This window comes from Gracilinanus agilis, chromosome 4 (genome assembly GCF_016433145.1).
Source record: "Gracilinanus agilis isolate LMUSP501 chromosome 4, AgileGrace, whole genome shotgun sequence".
Classification (NCBI taxonomy): domain Eukaryota; kingdom Metazoa; phylum Chordata; class Mammalia; order Didelphimorphia; family Didelphidae; genus Gracilinanus; species Gracilinanus agilis.
In genome coordinates, this window is record NC_058133.1 from 209,332,829 (window position 1) to 209,358,589 (window position 25,761).

At 37.4% G+C, this 25,761-nt stretch overlaps 1 pseudogene; it reads right to left on the bottom strand.

The window, feature by feature from the left end:
• Nucleotides 1-1,470: 1,470 nt before the first annotated feature.
• Nucleotides 1,471-25,761, bottom strand: part of LOC123246211 — a 50,333-nt pseudogene continuing 26,042 nt past the window's right edge.

Here is a 25,761-nt window from a genome sequence, read left to right on the forward strand (position 1 = left end):
TGTTTTCAGCAGGATCTGTTTCAGACCAATTCCATGATATTCTAGATTCACTAGTGAAACAAATGAGACTTTCAAAGATCATTTTATAGTTAGCAAAAAGAGACTTAGCCTTTGCAGAAGGGTATTCAACAAGCTTAGGCATTGAGAACACCTTGAGTTGATTCAGCTGAGCAAAACTTCTTTGCCTGAATTATCCATCCATCCATCATCATCCACCAACCAGGCATCCTAGTATCCCTAGAGCTTCCTGTGACTGGTTTGTGCTCAGGGGACAAGGAAGTAATGTCAACAGTCTGAGCCTTTAATCCCTTGAATCAATAAAATCTGAAGGAGGGTCTAAAAAGCTTTTAAGAAAAACTAGCCTAATATGCATTGGAGGAACAGTTTGGATATTTCTCATGCCACAAAAGGTATCTTCTTCCATTCTCTTCTAATTAGTTTATGATGTGACCTTTTATGTCTAGGTCATGAATCCATTTGGAACTTCTTGTGGTATATGGAAATTATGGTCTAAACTTAATTTCTGCCAGATGGCTTTCCAGTTTTCCCAGCAATGTAAAAAAAAAAGTGCATTTTTATTCTGAAGTTAACAAATAACATATAGTGGACATTTCTTCCCTTCCCTCCACCCCCTGTAGGAAATGAAAACTTTTTTAAACTTAAATTTGCTTAGTTTTATATTTAGGATTAGTAAAAAGACCAAGTTAATCAATTTAACCCTGATCAAGGAATTCATTTGAGCCAAACAACAGCATTTTTTAAGTAGTTTGCCTTTTAGTAGTTCTTTTGTAATCACAAAATGGCATTGTACTCTAGATTTTTTTGTAATATAGTTTAATGTACTGTTCATAACTAGCAATATTTTGAAAATCATACAAATGGGGTATAACTAAATTCAAGATGATTGACAATTTCTGGTAACATTCTTAAGAATTTCAGCAATTTCTCCCTGATATCCATTTTAAACTACAAAAAGAACAAATTCATATAAAATTGCCAGAATTTTAATAATCTTTCAATGAAAAAAATAAGATAATTCAATTTGCCATTCCCTACCAAACATGACTATGAAATAAAGTTACAAGTAATAATGTCTGCATTTTAAGACAACTAGTGGCGTTAAAATAGATAGTATTGAGGGGCAGTTGGGTAGCTCAGTGGATTGAGAGTCAGGCCTAGTGATGGGAAATCCTAGAGTCAAATCTGAACTCAGACACTTCCTAGCTGTGTGACCCTGGGCAAGTCACTTAACCCTTATTACCTAGCCCTTACCACTCTTCTGCCTTGGAAACAATACATAGTGGAAGGTAAGGGTTTTAAAAAATAAAAAAATATATACAGTATTGTTAAACTCCATGAATGTGCATTGCTCCAAAACACTTTAGCACAAACTTCATCAGTGTTAACTGATACTCTTTCAAATATCCATTAATGCAAATGAGTTTTCAAGGCTGAAAGATGAGGCTAAGATCAATGATGTAGGATTGGATCCATATGTACACTGAGCTGCATTTCATTGTCAAGAATTTGAACAAGCTACTACATGGATAGAAGGTGACCAGATTCCAGCTTTGAACAGAGTGGTATATCATTTAAAGTTTTGTCTCAAAAATGCTTGTTGACTGGTTCTCAATCATGTTACTTGGGAAGAAAACCATCATTCAGAAAATATTTTATTTCCTTGGTCCTACTGCCAGGTGCTTGCAGTTTATATGCCAAAGGAAAAAAATTCTTGCCAAAAATTTCAAGCATATTTATACTAGTTTGACAACTGATGAGAAAGATGCTTTATAGGTGGGGCTTATATATTGGTTGAAGGAGGTAACTCCCTCTTCCTATCAGTATATTTAGGTACTACTGGTTGATAACACCCAAGTACTCCTAAAACACCCACCTATATAACCTGGGGAAATGCAAATCTGGAACTTAAGCAGTGGCCCCATCATATACTATATCTTGGTGCTTATCTGGCTTGGCAGCTATCATGAGTAGGAGCAGCAGGAGCCTCATTATGGCTCAGGGGCAAGCCTATGAGTAGCATTGAGTCGAGCCTGGCATAACTGGTATGGAGAAGAACAAAAACTGTGGATTGTAATGAAACATCAAATTTTTATTATATACATCTGACTTTTCTTTTTAAATATATGAGTTCAACCTATAACAGTGATGGGCAACCTTTTGAGCTTGGTGTGTCAAAATTTACCCAAAAAACGAACATAACTCAGGTGGTGTGTCACTTGGAGAAAAAAACCATAATTTCACGATATTTATAGTTTAAATAACAAAAACGTATAGTTGTAATATATAACTGTATTTAATAAACCAAAATAGGTAAATTAACATAGGTAGAATTGTCATCTATAGTGCACAGTGTCTACACTACACTACAGCAAATGTTTCATCCTCAGCATGCGGCCCCATACTTCTCTGTATGCAGCTGATTGCGTTCTTGTGTCATTGAAAATGGCTATGTGTGTCAGTGCTGACACACATGACATTTTGCCATCACCGACATATAACTTCCACAGTTGTCCTATTTATATGTGTTTCTGGTTTTTCTCTTTTCTCTTCATTAAAAAAAAATTCCTCAGTGATACTCTTCTTTTTTTTTTAAGCTACTCTATCTCTCAACTTTTGCCTCCTCCCACCCAAGTCAAAGAAAACAAGTTACCATATTGATTGTGTCCAAAAATGTATGACTTATTCTTCATCTTCAGTCTATCATCTTCTTATCAGGAGGTGAGTAGTTTGTTCATAATCAGTACGCTGAAATAAGAGTTTATTATTACATTGATAAGCATTCTCAAGTTGATCAAAATTGTTTTTCTTTATAATGTTGTTATTGTATAAATTGTCATTCTGCTTACTTTTCTTTTTGTTAGTTCATAGCAAGGTTTCCCTAGATTTCTCTGAAACGATTCCTTGTCGTTTTAAAAATTCAATTCAATTGTGTTCAGATACCATAATGTGCTTTACCTATTACCCTAAAGATATTATTCCCTCAGTTCCAACTGTTTGCTACTGTAGAAAGACTTGCTCTGCATAATGTTGTACATATGGACTCTGTTCTTTTTTTTTTTTTTTAATCTCCTTTGGGCATAGACCTAATAATAGTGATATAAATAGTTTAGTGACTTTCAGGGTTAAAGATCTAAATTGCTTTCCAGAATGATTGGACCAATTAATACCTATACCACCAGTACATTAATGTACCTATTTTCCCACAGTCCCTCCAACATTTTTCATTTTGATTTTAGGTTAACTTTGCCAATATGAGAATTGCTTTAACAGTTATAGTCAGACAACAAACATTTAAATTCTTACTATGTGTGAGGCACTGTGCTAAACACTGAAGATACAAAAACATAGTCATTGACATTCAGGTACTCACATTCTAATTAGGGAGAGAATATGTTAACAATTCTGTTCATATAAGACATTTACAGTACAAATAGGAGGTAATCTCAGAGATAAGGCTATAATAGTAGAGAGGGTAGGAAAGGAACTGAGAATGGTCTCTCAAATATGTGAAACTTGAAATGAGTCTTGAAGGAGACCAGAAGGTGGAGATAAGGAGGGAAAGCATATCATGAATAGGAGACAGACATTTAAAAGCAATGGAGTAAGAACAGTTACATGTTTCTGTGGATCAAAAGCCAGGCCTAGAGACAGAAAGTCCTGGATTCAATCTGACTTCAGATACTTCATAGCTGGGTGACTTTGGGTAAGTCACTTAAAGCCCATTACCTAGCCCTTATTGCTCTTCTGTCTGGAAATCAATACTTAGTAGTGCTTCTATAACAGTAGGCAAGTGTTTTAAAAAGAAATGTCATGGAATTGGTCCAAGGGATTAATTTTTTTTAATTATTAATTTAAAAATTTTTATGATAGATAAAATTTTAATAATTATTTTTGGACATTTTATGATCCATGTTCTTCCCTCCCTCACTCCTATAAAAAATAAAATGAATATATAAAGATAACTTTAAAATAATTATAGTTTATTTAAAAAGATTTATTAGTAACCACTAGGAAATAAAGCCATGTGCCATGCTAGCTTAGGCTATTTAACCAGCCCACCCACCATTCCCAGCTCTCACCATGGTGGATAGGAATCAAAGAGGAAGCAAAATGCCAGCCCCTCAGCTTTACTCCTCTGTCTACGTCATTGAGTAAGGACAGGAAGCCAGTGGGCTCATGGAAAATATAGTTCAAGGACCGCAATATTTCCAATAACACATTCCTCCCTGAGAGCCAAGGGAGACTGTTCTCCCCAAAGGCTCTTGTAAACATAACCAACTTTTAAATAACAGTAATCTGGGGATAAAAAGGAAAAAAAAAAGGACAAAACCAATGATCCAATGATTGCTAGGCGCATTGACAAAAAGCCAGTTAGGGGACAGTCCCCTTCGGCATAAGAGTGTACATTCAAAACAAATGCATTCAACCCCCAACAGTTCAATCAACTGCACACCAAAGTTCACTGTGGATCTTCTTGATGCAGCATAGGGTCTCTGCAGGCATCTTCATGGTGCCTTCTCCAAACAGTTCACTTTCTGGATTTGGGGAGGTAGCAAATTTCTTATCCTGAAATTACTCTCAAAAGAATTTAAACTTTACATTATAGATTATAACACATACATACCCCCGGAGGAGAATAATAACACATTCTCCCCTCAAGATGATAGAGATAGGGGGCAGCTGGGTAGTTCAGTGGATTGAGAGCCAAGCCTAGAGACAGGTCTTAGGTTCAAATCTGACCTCAGACACTTCTCAGCTGTGTGACCCAGGGCAAGTCACTTAACCCCATTGCCTAGCCATTACCACTCTTCTGCCTTGGAGCCAATACACTTGACTCCAAGACGGAAGGTAAGGGTTTAAAAAAAAAAAAAAGAGGATAGAGACAAACACCCAGATCAGCTAAGGATACATGACTGAGTTATGGGGGTGTATGAGTCAATTATCAAAAGAAATCCAAGGGGCAGCTGGGTAGCTCAGAGGATTGAGAGTCAGGCCTAGAGACGGGAGGTCCTAGGTTCAAATCCGGCCTCAGACATTTCTTAGCTGTGTGACCCTGGGCAAGTGACTTGACCCCCATTGCCCACTCTTACCACTCTTCCACCTATGAGCCAATACACAGAAGTTAAGGGTTTAAAAAAAATCCAAAAACATTAAAAAAATCCAAAGAAAAAAGAAAAATAACTTGTGGAGGAAATATAAAATGTCAAAGGCTTATGTGCAAAAATGTAAGTAAAGGAAAAATAAACTTATAATAGGTCCTTGAATCAAGGCCCTATTAAAGCGATTTCTATCCCTCAAGTCTGTAGGACAAAATGCAGTAAATTTGCACTTACCCATTGGCAGCCAAGACTACAGGAAGTTGCCACATTCTAAAAGAAAGAAAAAGACTAGATTTTTGGGTAAAAGGGAAGTGTCATTTCCTGGTCTGATTTGCCTTCATTCTCAGGGTAGAGGGAACCAGAATGATAGCCAACCTTCGGGACTTGACTAGGATGTGGCTCAGGGAAAGCTGGCCTCTAACATGTCAGACTAGCCACAATCCTGAACCCCAAACACTAGGTTAAAGTCCTTTAGTATTGGCATAGAAATTCATCAATCCTACCTGGATTGGTTTGGTCTTTTTTGACCTTGTGCTCTTAAGCATTGAGCAGATTCTCATCAATCTTGTTGGGATTGGTTGGTCTCCTTGACCCTGTGCTTCTTTGCACTGTATAGTGGCTCTTTGTCCCCTTCTCAAGGAATCAGACACAAGCATTAATCACAATCCCATAACATTTATCAATAAATGGCAGATTTCCATAGTCTTAAAGCTTTGGGGTATGCTTTAATATTATAGCAAATACATTTATATTAAACTTATATTACTGTAAAATCAAAAAGGATTAATATTGATGAGTTCAAGTACAAAAATGAGAGAAAAAATAAACTCAAATACTGTATTGCACATACAAGGGAAAAGAATAATAAAGAGAATGTTTTAAAAATCAAAAATATATATAGCTTAGAATCAGTGAAAGGTTTCTCACCCAAAAAATGAGATCCATTTCCTTTTTAAAACTTGCCATGAGCTACTGTGAATGTAAATTATTTTTACAAATAACAGATATATAAAAACAAAATAGTAGTAGAGGGGGCAGCTGGGTAGCTCAGTGGAGTGAGAGTCAGGCCTAGAGACAGGAGGTCCTAGGTTCAAACCCGGCCTCAGCCACTTCCCAGCTGTGTGACCCTGGGCAAGTCACTTGACCCCCATTGCCCACCCTTACCAATCTTCCACCTATGAGACAATACACCGAAGTACAAGGGTTTAAAAAAAAAAATAGTAGTAGAGTAGATAATGCACATTCAAGTAAAGTATCAATTTCCCAAAATTCACAATAGCCCAATTATTGACAATAGCAAACAAACACATTATTATATGGGATTCACATTGTTATATGGGATTCACATGAGTTTTTATATAGCCACTTGCTGTGTGATATTTAAATATCTATGTGATATTAAAATGTCTATGAACTGATGTATACTTGTCACAAATTCTACAAGTATAAAAAATCTTTCAACCTTGGCTGATATATCTTTTAACAAAATTTATTATTGCCATCATCCAAAATGTGTGTAGAGTTACAAATATTTAAAAAATTATTTCAAAGCTACTATGCTTCAGAGAAAATTCTTCACACCTCTCAGATGAGATTATAACCTGTTACAGGGTAACTGAGCCTCTTGAGCATCTCTCTTCCTCTGGTATGAGACTATAACAGTTTACAGACCTGTTTTCAAAATGTCTCACCCATTTCATGTGGAGCAGAGTAATAAATAGTGAAAATCACTTCAGATTTCTCATCCATTACATTTTTATAAATGCGGAAGTGGGGAAATAAAATAAAATGGTGTCATAGCACATCTCTTCAACTACCAGTGAACCCTTATTTCTAAAAATTGCTTCTGAAGATTTCTTAAAATCAATTGAGATATTTAGCTCATTAAATTGTCCAAAGGTTGTATACAATTGTCAAAATAAAATAAAAAGCAACATGTGATCTCATGAAAGGGTTTGTGACAATAAATTTCAACAATGATATTTGCTCTCGTAAAAGCATGGGGAGGTACAAATAATATCATGTAACAGAATTTATCTAAAATTTATCAAAAACACAGTAACTTAGAATTATTCAGTGTAACAGAAAGATATTGATCAGATTAATATATGAACACAAAAACAACAAAATTAAATCATAAAACAACAAAATTAAATCATAAAGCTATCAGCGAAGTACAATAAGATACAGAGACTTTAAAAAAAACAGTGGAGTCTGAGAAGGCTTAAAATCCACCTCCTCTCTTTAAAATTCCTTCTCTATCCATTTGAATTCTTTTTATCGGAGCTCTGGGATCTCCCATAGTGAGGGAGAATTCTGCACTGGGCATAGTGTGGATGACCCCCATATAGGATGAGGTACAGAGGCCAGACAGGCCCAAATGGCCAGGGGGTGTAGGAATCTCTCCCCTGAATGTCAGACAAGATTACCTTAAGGACTAGTGAACCCAGGAATGGTAGGAAGAAAAAATATAGCTGTTTGAAATAGGTAATGCACTGTTCTTCAATAGGGCAGACTATGTTTGCAATTTTATTTCCTGTTTGGAAGAGTAACCTTCTTTTCCCTTCCCCTTTGGGCTAAAACGCTAGGGCCCACATGCTATCCCAGTCCCCTCTCCCACAGGCAGAGCATGGAAGCCTAATTGGAGTAGGGACTGGAAAAGCAGCAGGCTCGAAAACCCACATGTTGGGTAGGGTTTAAGAGTGAGAAGCTCTCCTCAGGTAAAAACCCTTTAGGAGGCTAATTATTGCCTAAGAGAAAATATACCCAGGATTCCAAGGCAGGCATCAAGGAAACTCTCAGCTATGCACAATGAAAAAGAAGGAGGGTTAGTTATACTTCCCAAACCTCAGGAGATTGACTCTGAGCAGCAGCAGCTCCAGGCACCATTTTGGATAGGGAACAGTGGGAACAGCAACAGCAACAGGGAGTGGCCAGGATATGGGGTCGGTGGCAGGCAGGCAGCCAGTGGTTGAAAGATCAGGAACAGAAGTGGCAGAAATGGGCAGCTGTAGCTATCAGCTGCAGCATGGCTTTTACTAAATTTATTATCTTAAAAACTTGAGAGTTCTTTTTCTAAAATTCTGGTTGCCATCAATATAAAAAATAAAATGAATATATAAAGATAACTTTAAAATAATTATGGTTTTTAAAAAAGATTTATTAGTAACCAATAGAAAATAAAGCCATGTGCAATGCTAGCTTAGGCTGTTTAAGCAGCCTACCATTCCCAGCTTTCACCATGGTGAATAGGAAACAAAGAGGAAGTGAAACGCCATCCCCTCAGTTTTACCCCTCTGTCTACATCATTGCGTAATGACAGGACGTCACTGGGCTCATGGGAAATGTAGTTCAATATTTCCAATAACACATTCCCAACTCTGCTGTCCCCAAGATGGTAGATGATATGATATAGGTTATACATGTGCTATCATGCAGTATATATTTCCATGTTCATCATGTTGTAAAATTAGACACATATCATTTATACTTGAGAAAAATTCATGAAAGAAATAAAGTGAAGAATGATATGCTTCAATCTGCATTCAGATTCCATCAATTCCTTCTCTTGTGGTAGATGACCTTTTTCATCATGAGTCCCTTGGTGTTGTCTTGGATCTTTACATTGCTAATAATGATTGTGATTTACAGTTGATCATCATACATTATTGCTGCTACTGTGCACAATGTTCTCCTGGTTCTGTTCATTTTACTTTGCATCATTTCATATAAGTCATTCCAGGTTTTTATGATCATTTTTTTGTGTTCATCATTTTTTATGGCACAATGAAATTTGACTAAATCATATACAACTTGTTCAGTCATTCCCCAACTGATGGATATTCCCCTAGTTCCTAGTTCTTTACCTCCACAAAAAGATCTACAAGAAATATTTTTGTACAAATAGGTCCTTTCCTCTATCTTTGAGCTTTCTCTGGAATATGGACCTAGTAGTGGTAGTCTTGGTTCAAAGGGTATACTGGCGAAGAAACAGAAGGGAGGATCAGTGGAATAGACTAGGGGTAAGCAACCTCAGCAAGACCGTCTATGATAAACCCAAAGAACCCAGCTTTTGGGACAAAAACCTACTATTTGACAAAAACTGCTGGGAAAAGTGGAAAACAATATGGGAGAGATTGGGTCTAGATCAACATCTCACATCCTATACCAAGATAAACTCAGAATGGGTGAATGACTTGAATATAAAGAAGGAAACTATAAGCAAATTCAGTGAGCACAGAATAGTATACCTGTAAGATCTCTGGGAAAGGAAAGATTTTAAAACCAAGCAAGAGCTAGAAAAAATTACAAAATGTAAAATAACTAAAAAGTTTTTATACAGACAAAACCAATGCTACCAAAATTAGAAGGGAAGCAACAAACTGGGAAAAATCTTTATAACAAAAAACTCAGACAAAGGTCTAATTACTCAAATATACAAGGAGCTAAATCAATTGTACAAAAAATCAAGCCATTCCCCAATTGATAAATGGGCAAGGAACATGAATAGACAATTTTCAGATAAAGAAATCAAAACTATCAATAAGCACATGAGAAAGTGTTCTAAATTTCTAATTAGAGAAAAGCAAATCAAAACAACTCTGAGGTACCACCTCACACCTAGAAGATTGGCTAACATGACAGTAAAGGAAAGTAATAAATGCTGGAGGGGATGTGGCAAAATTGGGACATTAATGCATTGCTGGTGGAGTTGGGAACTGATCCAACCATTCTGGATGGCAATTTGGAACTATGCCCAAAGGGTGCTGAAAAACTGTCTGCCCTTTGATCTAGCCATACCAATGCTGGGTTTATACCCTAAAGAGATCATAAGGAAAAAGACTTGTACAAAAAAATTTATAGCCATGCTATTTATGGTGGCAAAAAAATGGAAAATGAGGAAATGTCCTTCGATTGGGGAATGGTTGAACAAATTGTGGTATCTGTTTGATGGAATACTATTGTGCTCAAAGGAATAATAAATTGGAGGAATTCCATGTGAACTGGAATGAACTCCAGGAATTGATGCAGAGTGAAAGGAGCAGAACCAGGAGAACATTGTACACAGAGACTGCTATACCGTGGTACAATCAAACATAACGGAACTTCTCTACTAGCAGCAAAGCAAGAATCCAGAGCAAGGCTGAGGGACTTATGAGAAAGAAAACTAGCCACATTCAGAGGAAGAACTCTGGTAGGAGAAACACAGAAGAAAAACAAATGCTTGAACACATGGCCTGATTGGTGATATAGACACTAAATGATAACTCTAGTCCAACTGTCAATAATATGGAATTAGGTCTTTTTTTTTTTTTTTAAACCTTACCTTCCATCTTGGAGTCAATACTGTGTATTGGCTCCAAGGCAGAAGAGTGTTAAGGGTAGGCAATGGGGGTCAAGTGACTTGCCCAGGGTCACACAGCTGGGAAGTGTCTGAGGCCAGATTTGAATCTAGGACCTCCCATCTCTAGGCCTGGCTCTCAATCCACTGAGCTACCCAGCTGCCCCCGGAATTAGGTCTTAATCAATGATACAAGTAAAACCCAGTGGAATTGTGCGTCGGCTAAGGGGGATGGGGGGGGTTGGGGGATTGGGAAGGAACATGAAACATGTAACTATGGGAAAATATTCAAAATTAAAATTAAAAAAAGAAAGAAAAAAACCAAAGGGTATACATTTTTATACGTTTTATGGTCCCTTTGGCGTGGTTCCAAATTGTTTGTCAGAATCAGTTCATGGCTCCAATTTTCCCACATCCCCTTCAACATTTATCATTTTCCTTTTTAGTCATATGAACCCATCTGATAGGTGTGAGGTGATACCTCAGAGTTGCTTTAATTTGTGTTTCTCTAATAAATACTGCTTTGGAGCATTTTTTTCATATGACTAAAGATAGTTTTAATTTCTTCATCTGAGAACTGCCTGTTCAAATCAATCTAAGGGACTCATGAATGAAAAATACTATCCATTGTCACAGAAGGAACTAATGGAATCTGAATGCTGATCGAAGCATTCAGATTTTTACTTAATTTCCTATGTGAGTTTTTTCTTGCATGTGTGACATATGCCAAGACAAATAGGGAAATATGTATTGCATGATAGCACATGTATAACCCATATCAGATTACTTGCCAGCTCAGGGAGGGGAGCAGGAAGGGACAGAAGGAAAGAATTTGGATTGCAAAATATCAGAAAACAAATGTTTAAAATTGTTTCTACTTGTAATTGGGGGAAAAATATAAAAAATATTATTGGGTAGGGAAAAAAAGTACTCTATTTAAAAAAAACAAACTTGAGCTAGGAGATGGAGTGTCAAGCAAGAAGACAAGCATCCCTAGATTGTAGAGTATGGGGAAGAGAGTAAATGTAAGAGATCTGATAAAGTAGAAAAGCAACTTTCCAGTTTATGAAGGGCCTTATTTTTTTTAATTCTTAGTTTCTGTCTTAGATACTGTGTATCAATTCCAAGGCAGAAGAGGGATAATGGCTAGACAATGGGGGTTAAGTGACTTGCCCAGGTCACATAGCTAGGAAGTATCTCAGGCCAGATTTAAACCCAAGAACTCCTATTTCTAGGCCTGGCTCTCAATCCACTGAGCTACCTATCTAGCTCCCCCCTGGAAGAGCTTTAGAAGCCTGAGGACCTTATATTTGGTCCTGGAGAGAGCCTTTGAGCCTTTGACAGGGTTGATGTGGTCAGAAAATTTAGGAAGATCAGTTTAATAGCTGAGTGGAGGATGGACTGGAGTAAGGAGAGAGGTTTGTGGCAGTAGATGTGAGGCCAGGAGAGCCTACACAACTGGGAGGGAATTTTTTTATCTTAATCAATCAAGTACTTGGAGTGCTCCACTCTTTTTAACTTAATCAGTTAGGAACTTGGGATCCTTTTGATAAAAGTTAGATCCTTAGAGGAGGGGAGGTGGATCCCACAGGCACTGCCCCTTGGGCAGTGCCAGGCAAATTAAGAAACTCTGATTGGTTCCTGAGATGTGATAGACCAGCCCACAGTGAAAGGAAGTAGAAACCAGAGAGACAGGAAATGATGTGAAGAAAACTGCTTATAAAAGCCAGCTGAGGGCATTCTGAGTAATTCTGTTGCCTTGATGGCTCTTGCTGAAAGAAGGATTCTGTGTGGCATTTCTGCATTGGACTTTTGTATTGGAGGATTTCTGAACTGGAGATTCTGTGTTGGTGGCTCAAAAAAGTTCAGCTTTGGTGACTCGATAGCCAATTGTAAGAATTAAAAAGGTTTTTGTCAAATTGTAAGAGTTTTAAAAAGTTGTGGTCACCAATTACAATAATTAAATATTAAACTATGAGCTTTTAAGAATTTAGTTTAATTAAAAAAGAGATATAGTAACAGAGGGAAATGTAAGAAGAAGGTAGAAAATATTACCTACCTAAATACCCTATAATTGCCAAACTGATGGGAAATCCAGCTTACCACTAAGAAAGGCTCCCTCAACAATCTCCAGCCAAGGAGTTGAACTTCTCAAGGGTCTCCAACACACAGGAGGCTGAGCCACCAATGACAGTGTGCCTAAACAGATGTGCATGTGCTGCCACAAAAGTCCTAATAGGCCAAAGAGAGCTAGCAGTTCCTGGGTTCAGCTTATATGCAGTTTTCTGAACCCAATAGCTCTCCCACTCACATCTCAGGAAAAAAATCATAGTTTCTGGCACTGCCCAGGGGGCATTGCCTGTGGGATCCACCTCTTGTCTCTGAGGGTGTGAACTTTTATCAAAAGTATCTTCAAGTGTCGGACTGATTAAATTAGAAAGGAGGGGAATTCTATTCACAGTAAAATAATTTGAGATTAGGTACTGCTAGACCTCTTCCTTCTACTTTATTATTTCTCTTTACTTCTTTTATTATTATTTTTAAAAGGTTCTTCTTTCTTTTAGTTATACAGAAAAAAATTTAACATTTGTTTAAAATTTTTTGAATTCCAAGTTCCCTCCCTCTCTCTCTACCCTTCAATAAGAAGGTAAGCAATTTTATAAAGTTTTGCATGTGCAGCCACACAAAACACATTTCTCAATTAGTCATGTTGTGAAAGAAAATACAGACCCCTCCAAAAAATAAAGTACAAAGAAGTATGTTTCTATTTACATTCAGATTCCATCAGTTCTTTCTCTGAAAATGGAGAGCATTTTTCATCATAAGTCTTTTGGAATTGTCTTAGATCACTATATTGCTAAGAATATCAAAGTCATTCATATTTTTAATCACAATATTGCATTTTATCATCCTTCAGTATTACTATTACTATGTACAATGTTCTCCTTGTTCTGCTTACTTCAGTTTGCATTAGTTCATGTAAATCCTTTTTTAAAAAAATGCTTACCTTCTGTCTTAGAACCAATGAGACAGCAGAACAGTAAGGGCTAAGCAATTGGGATTAAGTGACTTGCCCAGGGTCACACAGGTAGGAAGTGTCTGAGGCTAGATTTGAACCCAGGACTTCTTGTCTCTAGGCCTGGCTCTCTATCTACTGAGCCACCTAGCTGCCCCAATGTAAATCTTTCCATTTTTTTTTAAATCATCCCCTTCATTTCTTATAGCACAATAGTATTCCATCGCAACCATATGCCACAATTTGATCAATCATTCCCCAATTGGTAGATATCCTCTCAATTTCCAGTTTTTTGCCACCACAGAAAGAACTGCTAGAAATATTTTTGTACAAATAGGTTCTTTCTACTTTGATCTCTTTGGTACCTTATAGTCTTTTGGACACATGGTTCTCCATAATGGTTTAATCACTTAACAAATTCACTAACAATGCTTTAAGGTCCCAATTTTCCCACATCTTCTCTGTTGACATGGAATTTAGAAATCCCCAAACTTATAACCTTATGAGGTCTGATAACCCTCCAGTTTAGTTAGCTTGAAAGTGAAGACCTCCAGGTTGACCTTGTCACATGAGTTTCCCCCTGAGGGAAAAACCCAACTTCTAGAGTCTCAGACTAACAATAGAATTTATAGTAGTTTAGGTGGAGTTGGCTAATCCCATCAGGTGTTAAGCACCTCTTTTGTCCCAAAGGTTTCTTCCCTTACACCCTTAAACCCAAGTCCTTTACCAAAATAACCCAGTCCTGGGTCGGATTTTTCCCTTTTGTCTCCATTAGGACTCCTCATTTTCTTTCGTTGCCATTATAAACTCAATCAACTATACTCTCACATCCTCCCAATTCCCCTAAAAGGGTATTTAAGCTTTCCAATTTTATTGGCTCTTCCTGAGTGGTCCTCTAGCCTGGTGGTACTCCCAGGGGTCAGTGACCAGAGCAACCAGAGTCTTGGGAGTGAGCAGCTCTGTGTGGAGGCCTTGAAAGCACTGAATCCCTTTTCCTTAATTAAGGAGTGTTTTTTTCTGACTATTTAATAGTTCTGTGTTTTTTTCCAGTTTAACACTTCTAACATTTGTAATTTTCCTTTTCTGTCATATTGGCCAATCTAATAGGTGTGAGGTGTTTATTAATAGCCACAGAGTTGTTTTAATTTTTATTTCCTTAATAAATAGTGAGTTAGAACACTTTTTCATATGACTATAGATAGATGATTTCTTCATCTGAAAATGTCTTATTCATTTATCAATTAGAGAATGTCTCCTATTCTTCTAAAGTCGACTCAGTTTTCTATATATTTGAATTTTTCTTAATTTTATTCCAATAACAAATTTACACATAAATTTTCCAAAGTTACATGATTCATGTTCTCTCTCTCCCTTTTGCCTCCCCTTTCCCAGAGTTCACAAGCAGTTCTACTGGGTTATACATGTATTATCACTCAAAACATTTCCATATTATTCATTTTTGTAAGAGTATAATCTTATAAAACCAAAACCCCATATTATATACCCAAATAAACAAATGATAAATCATATGTTTTCATTTGCATTTCTACTCCACCAGTTCTTTCTCTAGATGTGGATAGCATTCTTTTTAATAAGTCCCTCAGAACAGTCCTTGTATTGTTGTTAGTAGCAAAGTCTAGCGCATTTGATCCTCCCACAATATTTCAGTTACTGTGTATAATCTTCTCCTGGTTCTGTTTATTTCACTCTGCATCAGTATACTGAGTTCTTTCCAGCTATTTCTGAAATCATTCTGTTCATCATTCCTTATAGCACAATAGTATTCCGTCACCATCATATACACAATTTAGTTAGCCATTCCCCCCAAAAAGGACATCCCTTTAGTTTCCAATTCTTTCGCACCACAAAAAACAGCTATAAATATTTTTTGTACAAACAGGTCCTTTCTCATTTTTTTTTTACCTCTTTGGAATATAGACCTACTAGTGGTATTGCTGGATTAAAAACTATGCATTCTTTTAAAACCCTTTGGGCATAATTCCAAATTGCCTTCTAGAATGGTCTGATCAATTCACAACTCCACTAGCAGTATATTAGTGTCCTAATTTTGCCACTTCCCCTCCAACATTAATTATTTTCCTTTACTGTCATACTGGCCAATTTGCTAGGTATAAGGTTGTATTTCAGAGTTATTTTAATTTGTATTTCTCTAATCAAAAGGGATTAGAACATTTTTCATGTGATTATTGATAGCTTTGATTTCTTTATCTGAATACTACCTATTCATATCTTTTGACCAATTATCAATTGGGGAATAACTTAGTTTCTTATATATTTGACTTAGTTCTTTATATATTTGAGAAATTAGACCTTTATCAGAGAAATTTGTTATAAAATCTTTTTCCCAGTTTGTTGCTTCCCTTCTATTCTTGGTGACATTAGTTTTGTTTGCACAAAAACCTTTTTTTTTTTTAACATTTATTAATATTCATTTTTAACATGGTTACATGATTCATGCTCCATTCATGCTCCACCTTTCTCCTTCAACCCCCCACCCCCACCCCACCACCCACCCTTGGCCAATGCGCATTTCCACTAGCTTTGTCATGTGTCCTTGATCAAGACCAATTTCCAAATTGTTGGTAGTTGCATTGGTGTGGTAGTTTCGAGTCCACACCCTCAATCATGTCCACCCCGACCCATGCGTTCAAGCAGTTGTTTTTCTTATATGTTTCCTCTCCTGCAGTCTGCACAAAAACCTTTTAATTTAATATAATCAAAATTATTCATTTTATATCTTGAATATTCTCTCTCTCTCCTTTGGTCTTAAGTTATTCCCTTCTCCATTGATCTGACAGGTAAACTATTCTATGTTCTATGTTGCTGTTGTTTTTAATTAACCTGCTCACAATTTCTTAAAGTGCAGTAGTATTCTATCATAATCATATGCCACAACTTTTTTAGCTGTTGCCCAAATGATGGGCATCCTCCTCTCAATTTCAAGTTCTTTGCCATCACAAAGGGAGATACTATGAATATTTTTGAACATATAGGTACTTTTCCTTTTTTCCCCAGTTATCATAGGAAATAAACTTAATAAACCTAATAGTGGTGTTGTTGGGTCAAGAATGTATATGCGGTGGGGGCAGCTAGGCCTAGAGACAGAAGGTCCTAGGTTCAAATCCGGCCTCAGACACTTCCCAGCTGTGTGACCCTGGGCAAGTCACTTGACCCCCATTGCCCACCCTTACCAATCTTCCACCTATGAGACAATACACTGAAGTACAAGGGTTTAAAACAAACAAACAAACAAACAAAAAAAAAAAAAAAATATATATATATATATATATATATATTATGATGAGAAGAGTATAAGAAGGCTAGAAATCCAAGAGGGGCTGGATGATGAAAAGCTTTAGATGCCAAACAGATTTTATATTTAATCCTGGAGGCAATAGAAATTATAAGGGATTCAATAAGGTTAAACTCTTTACATTCCTACATGGAAAGATGATATTTGTAACTCCTAATAACTTTATCATTATTAGGGCAGTTAGAAAGAGTATAGATAGATAGAGGACATGGGTATGAGTTGACTATGATGGGGAAAATATATAAAAACATAAAATTAAGAGGTGAGAAAGGAAAATGAATATGATGGAATGATATCTAAAAAAAAATCAAAGTAAGGGGTGAGAAAGAGGGATGCACTGGGAGAAGGGGAAAGGAAAGGTAGAATGAGGTGAATTATCTCACATTAAAAGGCATGAAATAGATTTTGCAGTGTAGGGGTGGAGGATAATACTTGAACCTTACTCTCAGTGGAATTGACTCAGAGGGAATTACAAGCACACTCAGATGAGTATAGTAATCTAACCCTATAGGGAATTAGGAAGGAAAGAGGATAAAAGAAGGGGAGGGGAGGGGCAGCTGGGTAGCTCAGTGGATTGAGAGCCAGGCCTAGAGATGGGAGATCCTGGGTTCAAATCTGGCCTCAGACACTTCCCAGCTGTGTGACCTTGGGCAAGTCACTTGACCCCCATTGCCTACCCTTACCACTCTTCCACCAAGGAACTAATACACAGAAGTTAAGGGTTTAAAAATATAAAAAAAAAGAAGGGGAGGGGGGTGATATAAGGGAGAGAAGACTGGAAGAGATGGTGGTCAGAAACAAAATATTTTTGAGGAGTGACAGAGTGAAAGAAGAAAGAGAGAAGGATAAACAGGGGAAAATAAGATGGAGGGAAATAAGCAGGTGATAATCGTAACTGTGACAACATTTTATAAGTTTCTCTGAGAAAGGCTTCATTTCTCAAATATATGGAGAATTTGTAAGAACATAAATCATTCCCCAGTTGATAAATTCTTAAAGAATATGAACATGCAGTTTTCAGATGAAGAAATCAAAACTGTCTATAGAGTAAAATATAATCTAAGAATTTTAGTTTTATATTCATTGTTTATACCTCAGTATAACTGTATATTCTCTGCGTATAATTTATTAATCAGTATTATAAAGATAAATTGTGCTCATAATAGATTTAATAGTAAGAAATAATTCTAATTATTAAGTAGTTATGTATGAGAGTTCATAATCAATAATAATAGTCAACTTAAAATTAATAATAGAATTCCTTGTTGATATCTTTGCCAAAGAAGGTTTGTGTATGCCTTCAGTGCCTTGGAATATATCCAGGAGTTTCTGAGGCTATATCTCATTTGGCTCTGAAGCTACAGAATAACTTTGACTATCTCCGTTATTACCATATGTGGAATGGAGGGGTACCGCCTTATAGAAAGAGATATAAGAATACCTGACCTTCTTGCCAAGAAAAACCTTAGACCTTCTCAATAAGAAAGTGTCTGTCCTTCAAGGGAAGATGATCTTTTAGTCAAGAAAAAACCCACCTGAGAGTAGATGGATAACTCAGCAGATTGCGGGTCAGGCCTAGAGATGGGAGGTCCAGGGTTCAAATTTGACCTCAGACACCTCCTAGCTGAGTTGGGTGACCTTGGGCAAGTCACTTAACCCCCATTGCCCAGCCCTTATTCTTTTGCCTTAGAAGCAATGTGTAGTACTGATTCTAAGATGGAAGGTAAGAGTTATAAAAATTTTAAAAAAAGAAAAGAAAAACTCCACCTGGAAAACATTCTTGCCAAGAGGGTACCATGCCTCTAAAGGGAAAATGAACTGCAACACAAGAAAAACCTCATTAAAAAAAGACCTTTAAGGGAAAATGATCTTCACAAGAAGACCCCTGGGCTTTCTTGCCAAGAAAGACCCGTCTTGGCAGACCTCCTCTAAACAGAATTTGTGTAATTTAGCTTGGGTATATTAATGTCATCTCAGTTTAAATCTCAGGGTCTTTTATGCTATTAGGGAGTCTGTAGATCACTGATTTAGATGAGTTGTACATTCATAGAAAATTCTGCTTCACTCAGAACCTTGTTCCCAGTATTTTTTCTGCAATAGTCTGTCAATGTGGAATCTAGAAGCCCCCAAGCTTGTAGCCTAGAAAGATTTTAAGTGATCCCTTCTACTTAGCTCTAAGATGTTAGCCTCAGGCTTGGATCCATCACATGAGAGTTCCTCCCTGAGGAAAGGCCAAACCCAAGCCACGTGACTCTTCTGGTCTCTAGAAGCCTCTCTAGTATATCACACCCTCCCTTCCAAGGATCAGAGGATCTAACTCGGACCTTCAGCTTACTAGACTGATGCCTGCTGTGCCAAAGAATCACTTGGCTTGGATTTCAGTACATAGAATGCAAAATGATCTGCCATTTTTTTCTATAATGCCATACATCTTGGTCCATGTCTTTTGAAAGGGTCTACTACCACTTCCTTTACTTAACCTTGGTTTTTTATTTTTTGGGTTCTCCATCAGGGAGACAGTTACAGAAGATAGAATTATAGATAGCCTCTTAGCCCTGCAGGCAATTAGGGATTAACTAGCCTACCTGACTACAAGATGGCACATGTAACTGTCTTTTAGAAAAGGGCAGGGTTAATAAGGATGCACAACAGTAATAGTGGTGAAATGGAGTCTGCACTATGCTGTAAGATGGCATTCCTTATGTAAATTAAGATGGCTGCAGCTCTTTATAATGGCAGGGAACTACACCCATAAAACAGGCTGGCCCTCTCCTCTCCCAGCCTCCCTCTTACTTATCTCAGTAATGATGGTCAATTAGAAATCCACAACATCCCAGAACAGTAGATTGGATGATGGTTGCTGTGGTTATATGGTTGCTGGCAATGGCAATCACAGGGCCCCCAGAGATGCGTCCCCTGCAGCATTCTCCTGAATCCTGCTCCCCTGGCCAGAAGTGAGTCAAAGGTTCCCTAAGGGCCAGGAAGTCCCAGAACTAGATGCTCTGTGCCAGAGTTCTGTTCTTTTGGCCTACAGACCTCAGACACAGAGTGTATACACTACACTACAGCAAATGTTTCATCCTCTGCATGTGGCTTCATATTTCTCTGTATGAGGCCACATGAGGCCGTGTATCAACGAAAATAGCTACACATGTCAGTTTTGACATGTGTGTCATAGGTTCACCATCAGGGGGCTAGGCAATGGAGATTAAGTGATTTGCCCAGGGTCACACAGCTAGGAAGTATCTGTGACCACATTTGAAACTAGGACCTTTAGTCTCTAGGCCTGGCTCTCAATCCACTGAGCCGCCTAGCTACTCCTAAAACTTGAAATTTTTAAAAAGGAGTGTTAAAAATTGTTTTAACATATACTTGGAAAAAAATTTTTAATTAAAAAAATAAAATAAATATAGAATGCGTTAAAATATTTAGTAGACTACCTACTAAGGTACACATAGGAATTAAATGCATACAACTACAAAACACTATTTAAAATAGCAGATTTTTTTGTATCTAGATCCCCTTAAGTCCCTAAAAACTATTGAAGACCCCCCCAAAAAAGGTGACTCAGTGGATTAAGTGCCTGAGAGCCAGACCTTAGAGCATGGAGGTTTTGGGTTCAGATCTGGCCTCAGACACTTCCTAGCTATGTGACCCTGGGCAAGTTACTTAACCTCCCATTGCCTAGCCCTTACCATTCTTCTACCTTGGAATTAATACATTCATTCTAAGAATGAAGGTTAAGAATTAAAAAAAAAAAAAAAAAAAAAAAAAAAAAAAAAAAAAAAGAGGGGGCAGCTGGGTAGCTCAGTGGATTGAGAGCCAGGCCTAGAGACAGGAGGTCCTAGCTTCAAATCAGGCCTCAGACACTTCCCAGCTGTGTGACCCTGGGCAAATCACTTGACTTCCATTGCCTACCCTTACCACTCTTCCACCTATAAGTCAATACACAGAAGTTAAGGGTTTAAAAGAAAAAAAAAGAAAAGAAAAGAAAAAAGTGGGAAGAAAGGGGACCTAATAGTATCAGATCTCAAACTATACCACAAAGCAATAATCATCAAAACTATTTGGTATTGGGTGAAAACTGTGGAGGTAGATCAATGAAATGTGAAACATTAGGTATATGATATTCAGAGGCAAAGAAACTGACTAGCTTAGTGTTTAATAAGCCTAAATATCATAGCTCTTGAGGTAAGGACTTACTATCTGTATCTTTAAGATACAATGTACTTTTATTTAAAGTAATTTATTTTCTTTCTTTTATTTAGTTATCTTTTTTTTCTTCCCTTCCTTTCTCTTTCTCCTTGGTTAAGGGGTTAGTTCAAAATTTTCCCTCCTCTCAACCAACTTCTTATATTTGTGAATTTTTAAATGATATTTTTCTTTGCTTTGTTCTTTTTATTTTCTTCCCTTTCGATCCATTCTGAAATTTTATTCACTGAATTATAGTATATATGCTTATTCCTTCTTTAATTTCTTTGTCTTCTGTCTGGGGTTAAATCTTTTCATTTTAGTGACTTGAACTTTTAAAAAACAATTTCTAATTAAAAAATTGAATCTAATATTTATAAATGTTTAAAAAATTGAATCTAATATTAATAAATGTTAAAAAAAAATGAATCTACTTTCCCAGTACTCTCCTCCCTATTGAGCAAATTTTTAAAAATGAGTCCTTCAATTGATATAAGCAAAACAATTTTCCTCTTTAGCCAAATTTTTTTCTTTTTATAATTTAAATTCATCTTCTCTCTGTCAGAGTGTGAGTTGCATGTTTATGCTTCATTCTTTTGGACTCATAGTTTATCATTATAGCTTAAATTTTTGGAGGCATAAGGTTTCAGCACCCTCTTATGCTATATCTTGCCTTTCTAAATCCATAGATATCTCCTTTTTCAGCTGTGCTTAATTTTTTTTTTCTGGACCATACATGTATTATCATGCAAAACACACTTCCATATCAGTCATTGTTGTAAAAGCACACTCATACAAAACCCAAACTCCAAAATAAAGCTGTAAATAAATTGATGTAAAGGATAGTATGTTTTGATCCACATCTATCCAACTCAACAGTTCTTTCTCTGGAGGTGGATAGCATTTCAGGTCATAAGTCTTTCAGAATTGCCCCAGATCATTGCATTGCAGAGAGTAGCCAAGTTTTCACAACTGATCATCATACAATATTTCTGTTGCTGTGTACAATGTTCTCTTGGTTCTGCTTATTTCACTCTTCATTATTAGTTCATGCAGATCTTTCTAGCTTTTTCTGAAAGCATCTTGTTTATCATTTCTTGTATGTGTTTAATTTTTTAAAGTATAATTTTGTAAGGAAAATAACATTTGATAGAAGCAACACTGCATGGTAGAAATTACCCAGTATCCAAATTTAAGTCATGTCAACGTGGAATCTAGAAACCCCAAACTTGTAGCCTCGTAAGATCTGATGAACCTCAAGTTTTAGGACTAGCATAATAAGTTGGAGACCCCAAAGCTTGTACTTGTTCTTGGTTCTTGTGAAAATCCACCCTGAAGGGAATCTCAGGTTAGCAGTTTCAGACTGAATAATGGATGGTAAGGTAAATGTCAATCCCAGTTAGATTGGACTAAGCATATGCTAAATACTCTTTTTGTCTTAGGTAGTCTTCCTTCTGGTATCAGAGACCCTTCCCCAGAAGATCCACACCTGCACAGGAACAACCTTTTAGTACCCATTTTAATTAAGTAGCCCCTTCCCTTATACCCTAGCCTCTGCCTATGATTCCTTTCACAAGCTTGATAGTATCCAGTATAGTTTGAACACTCCCATTTCCTTGTAGCTATGGTAGTGTCAATCATTTTTCCCTGCCCCTGGATCTCCCCAAAAGGTACATAGGTTCCCTGAATTCTTTTGTTCCTTGGAATTGTCCAATCTAGGGCGGTTGGCTTTCCCAGGTGTCAGTGAACAGAGCAACCAGAGTTCAATCTTCAGACTCTGCGAAGGAGTGTGGTGAGCAACTCTGCATGAAGACCTAACTCAACACTTGTACCCCTTTCCTTAATTAAAGAGTGGCTTTTCTGACTATTTAATAGTTCTGTGTTTTTCCCAGTAAATATCTGCTGGTCAGCCCTCTGTGCAAAATAATTTGACCCCTGCCTTATTTTACTAAATCAATAATTTTACTTTTATGCTAATTCCTAATCAGTACTGTGATTCCACTGGGAAGTGATTATTTCTTTTGCATTTATATACATTTAGTCAGTTAAGGATCAACCTCCTAACATAATATAATTGGGAGTAATTAGATTAGGTTAAATAGATTCTTTCTTATATTAGACTTTGAACTTGTCAGGACAAGTACTTACAAAACCACAAAAATGTCCTTGCTAGAGAACCTCCACCCAAGTGGCCTGATGAGTGGCAGAATGGGCTAGCCTTCTGAACCTCCACCCAGAATGAAGATAAGACTTTGCCATTTTAGTACTCCCAGATATTGATGTTCTAAAGGGGTGGAAAATCACTAGGAAGAGTCAACCATGGCCCAAAACTTGAGTGGAGCAAGAATTATAAGATTGTGGACATCCCATTACCCAGGGATCTACCTGCCCAAAACACAAGCCTGGAACCACCAATGAGATTTTTGTATCTGGATTGTCTGGGACTTCAGACCTGTAAAACTAATAATTTAGAGTTTAGAACAGTGATGGCAAACCTTTTAGAGACTGTTGGGCTCTGCCCCCACCTCACCTCAGAGACGAATTTCTATGCCCCTCCCCCCACTCCCCTTTACCCCAAAGGGAAGAAGCTCTCCCTTTAGGTGCTGGGCAGAGGGGTGGATGATGAGAGCTCCACTCCCTTCTAGCTATGTTCCACACCTAGCTTCTCTCCAACCCCACCACAGGAATCACCTTCACCACAGACAGGTTGCCTTCTGTGCCAAGAGCATGTGAGCCACCTCCCCTTATCCCAGATAGGGGAGTGAGGAAGTGAGGAATGTCCTCAGGTTCATTGAGAGGGGGAGGGGAATAGCTCTACCCCAGTCCCTCTGGCTTTCTTGTAATGAACTCTGCTGAGTGACTGCTGGCCTGCCCACAGAGAGGGCTCTCTGCATGCTGTTTTTTGCACCCATGCCATAGGTACACCATCACTGGTCTAGAGTGTGGAGGCATCTCAGATCACAAAGAAGATCTGAAGTCACATTCATTAAAGGGGGCTTCTAATAAATGCTTTTTGGGGGTAGCTAGATGGCTTCATGGACAGAGTCAGGTGCTAAGTTCAAAGACTTAGACACTGCCTAGCTGTGTGGCTCTGGGTGTTTTAAATAATACACATATGAATAAATAGTTATTGACTAGGAATTCTGCCTCAGTGGTTTTATTGCATATTGGACTGACTTTTTTCCCCATGATACCTCTTCATGATTTTTCTCCTCTATAATGATGGTGTCATTCCATCTCTGGGTCCATATTCCTGCCATTTATCTGGGTACCAGCTATCAGTAGTAGCTCCTATATCTCTTTTCCCAGTTCATAATGTCTATGGAAGTAAAACACTTTCTCAGAAAAGGTTTTCTTTCAATGCATCAACTCCCCACATAATAAAGACCCCACTTCCCATTAGGCATAAACTATTTTCCTTACAGGATTGCTCATCAGTAGAACCTACTCCCCTTCTGAGATTTAGATCCTCCTTCATTTTGGTTCCCAAAATGCAATTCTTCTCCTCTGGTATCTCTTCTATTTTGGACTTCTCTGGAAAATGGGTACAGGAAGGTAAATGGTGCAATGAGTAGCAGGAAGTGCTTGGAAGCATATTCATCTTCATGAGTTCAAATCTGGTCTCAGACACTTATTATCTGTGAGACCCTGGGCAAGTCACTTACCCCCATTTGCCTTAGTTTCCTCATCTGTAAAATGAGTTGGAGAAGGATATGGAAAATCACTCAACTTTCTTGGCCAAGAAAACCCCAAATGGGGTCATAAAGAGTTGGATAGGACTGAACAATAACCAAAGGGAGAATAGGTGGGGGGAAAAGAACTTGAGTTGAATATGAAAGAAAATGTGGAAGGTTTGGACTAGAGAAGTTGGTCAGAGATTGTTGGATGTGGTGGGGAGAGGAGAGAATTTAGTCAGAAATAGGATAGAAAAGGATTAAGAAGGAACAAGGAAGATAGGGAATGGAACTTTAAAATTTAGATTTTAAAAGGAAACAAAGCAAAATAAGAAAAGTTAATCAGAACAATTCAAGGGTTAAGCAAATTGTTACGATGTATGGTTGGAACAAACTGGAGAAACAGTATAAGGTTGGAAAAATAAACTATGTAATTCTACTTGTGTAGGTGTTGAAACAAAGGAAAGGAATTTAACTGGGTAGTTTAAGAGATAATAAAAAGTGGATACAAAAGTTTTAACCAGGTTCTTAGGATGTAGATATAACAAGCCATAAGCAGTAAAAGAAGTAAAGCAGAAAATCTCAATCATAAGTTTCAGCAGCAAGTAATTCAAATTGTAATTTTCTATATCATTTATTTTTTGTTTTTAAACCCATCCCTTCTGTCTTAGAACCAATTGGTTCTAAAGCAGAAGAATGGTAAGGGCTAGGGCTATGGGGATTGTGACCTGCCAAGGGTTGCACAGCTAGGAAGTATCTGAGGTCACATTTGAACCTAGGACCTTCTGACTCTAGGCCTGGCTCTCAATCCTCTATTGCCCCCCAATGTAATTTCAATTGCTGTGTTATCCTGAGCAAGTCATTTAACTCTGTCTACCTCAACTTCCTCATCTATAAAATGAGCTGGAGAAAAAATAGCAAACCAGCCAAGAAAAACCCAAAATAGGGTCATGAAGACATGGCTAAATGACTGAACAAGAATGAAAAAATGATAAAGCCACATCTGTTTTGAATGTTGAGCTAACTGATAGTATCAGGGATTAGAGTAATAAGAACTTTCTTTTCCAAGCCTTCCATAGATTTGA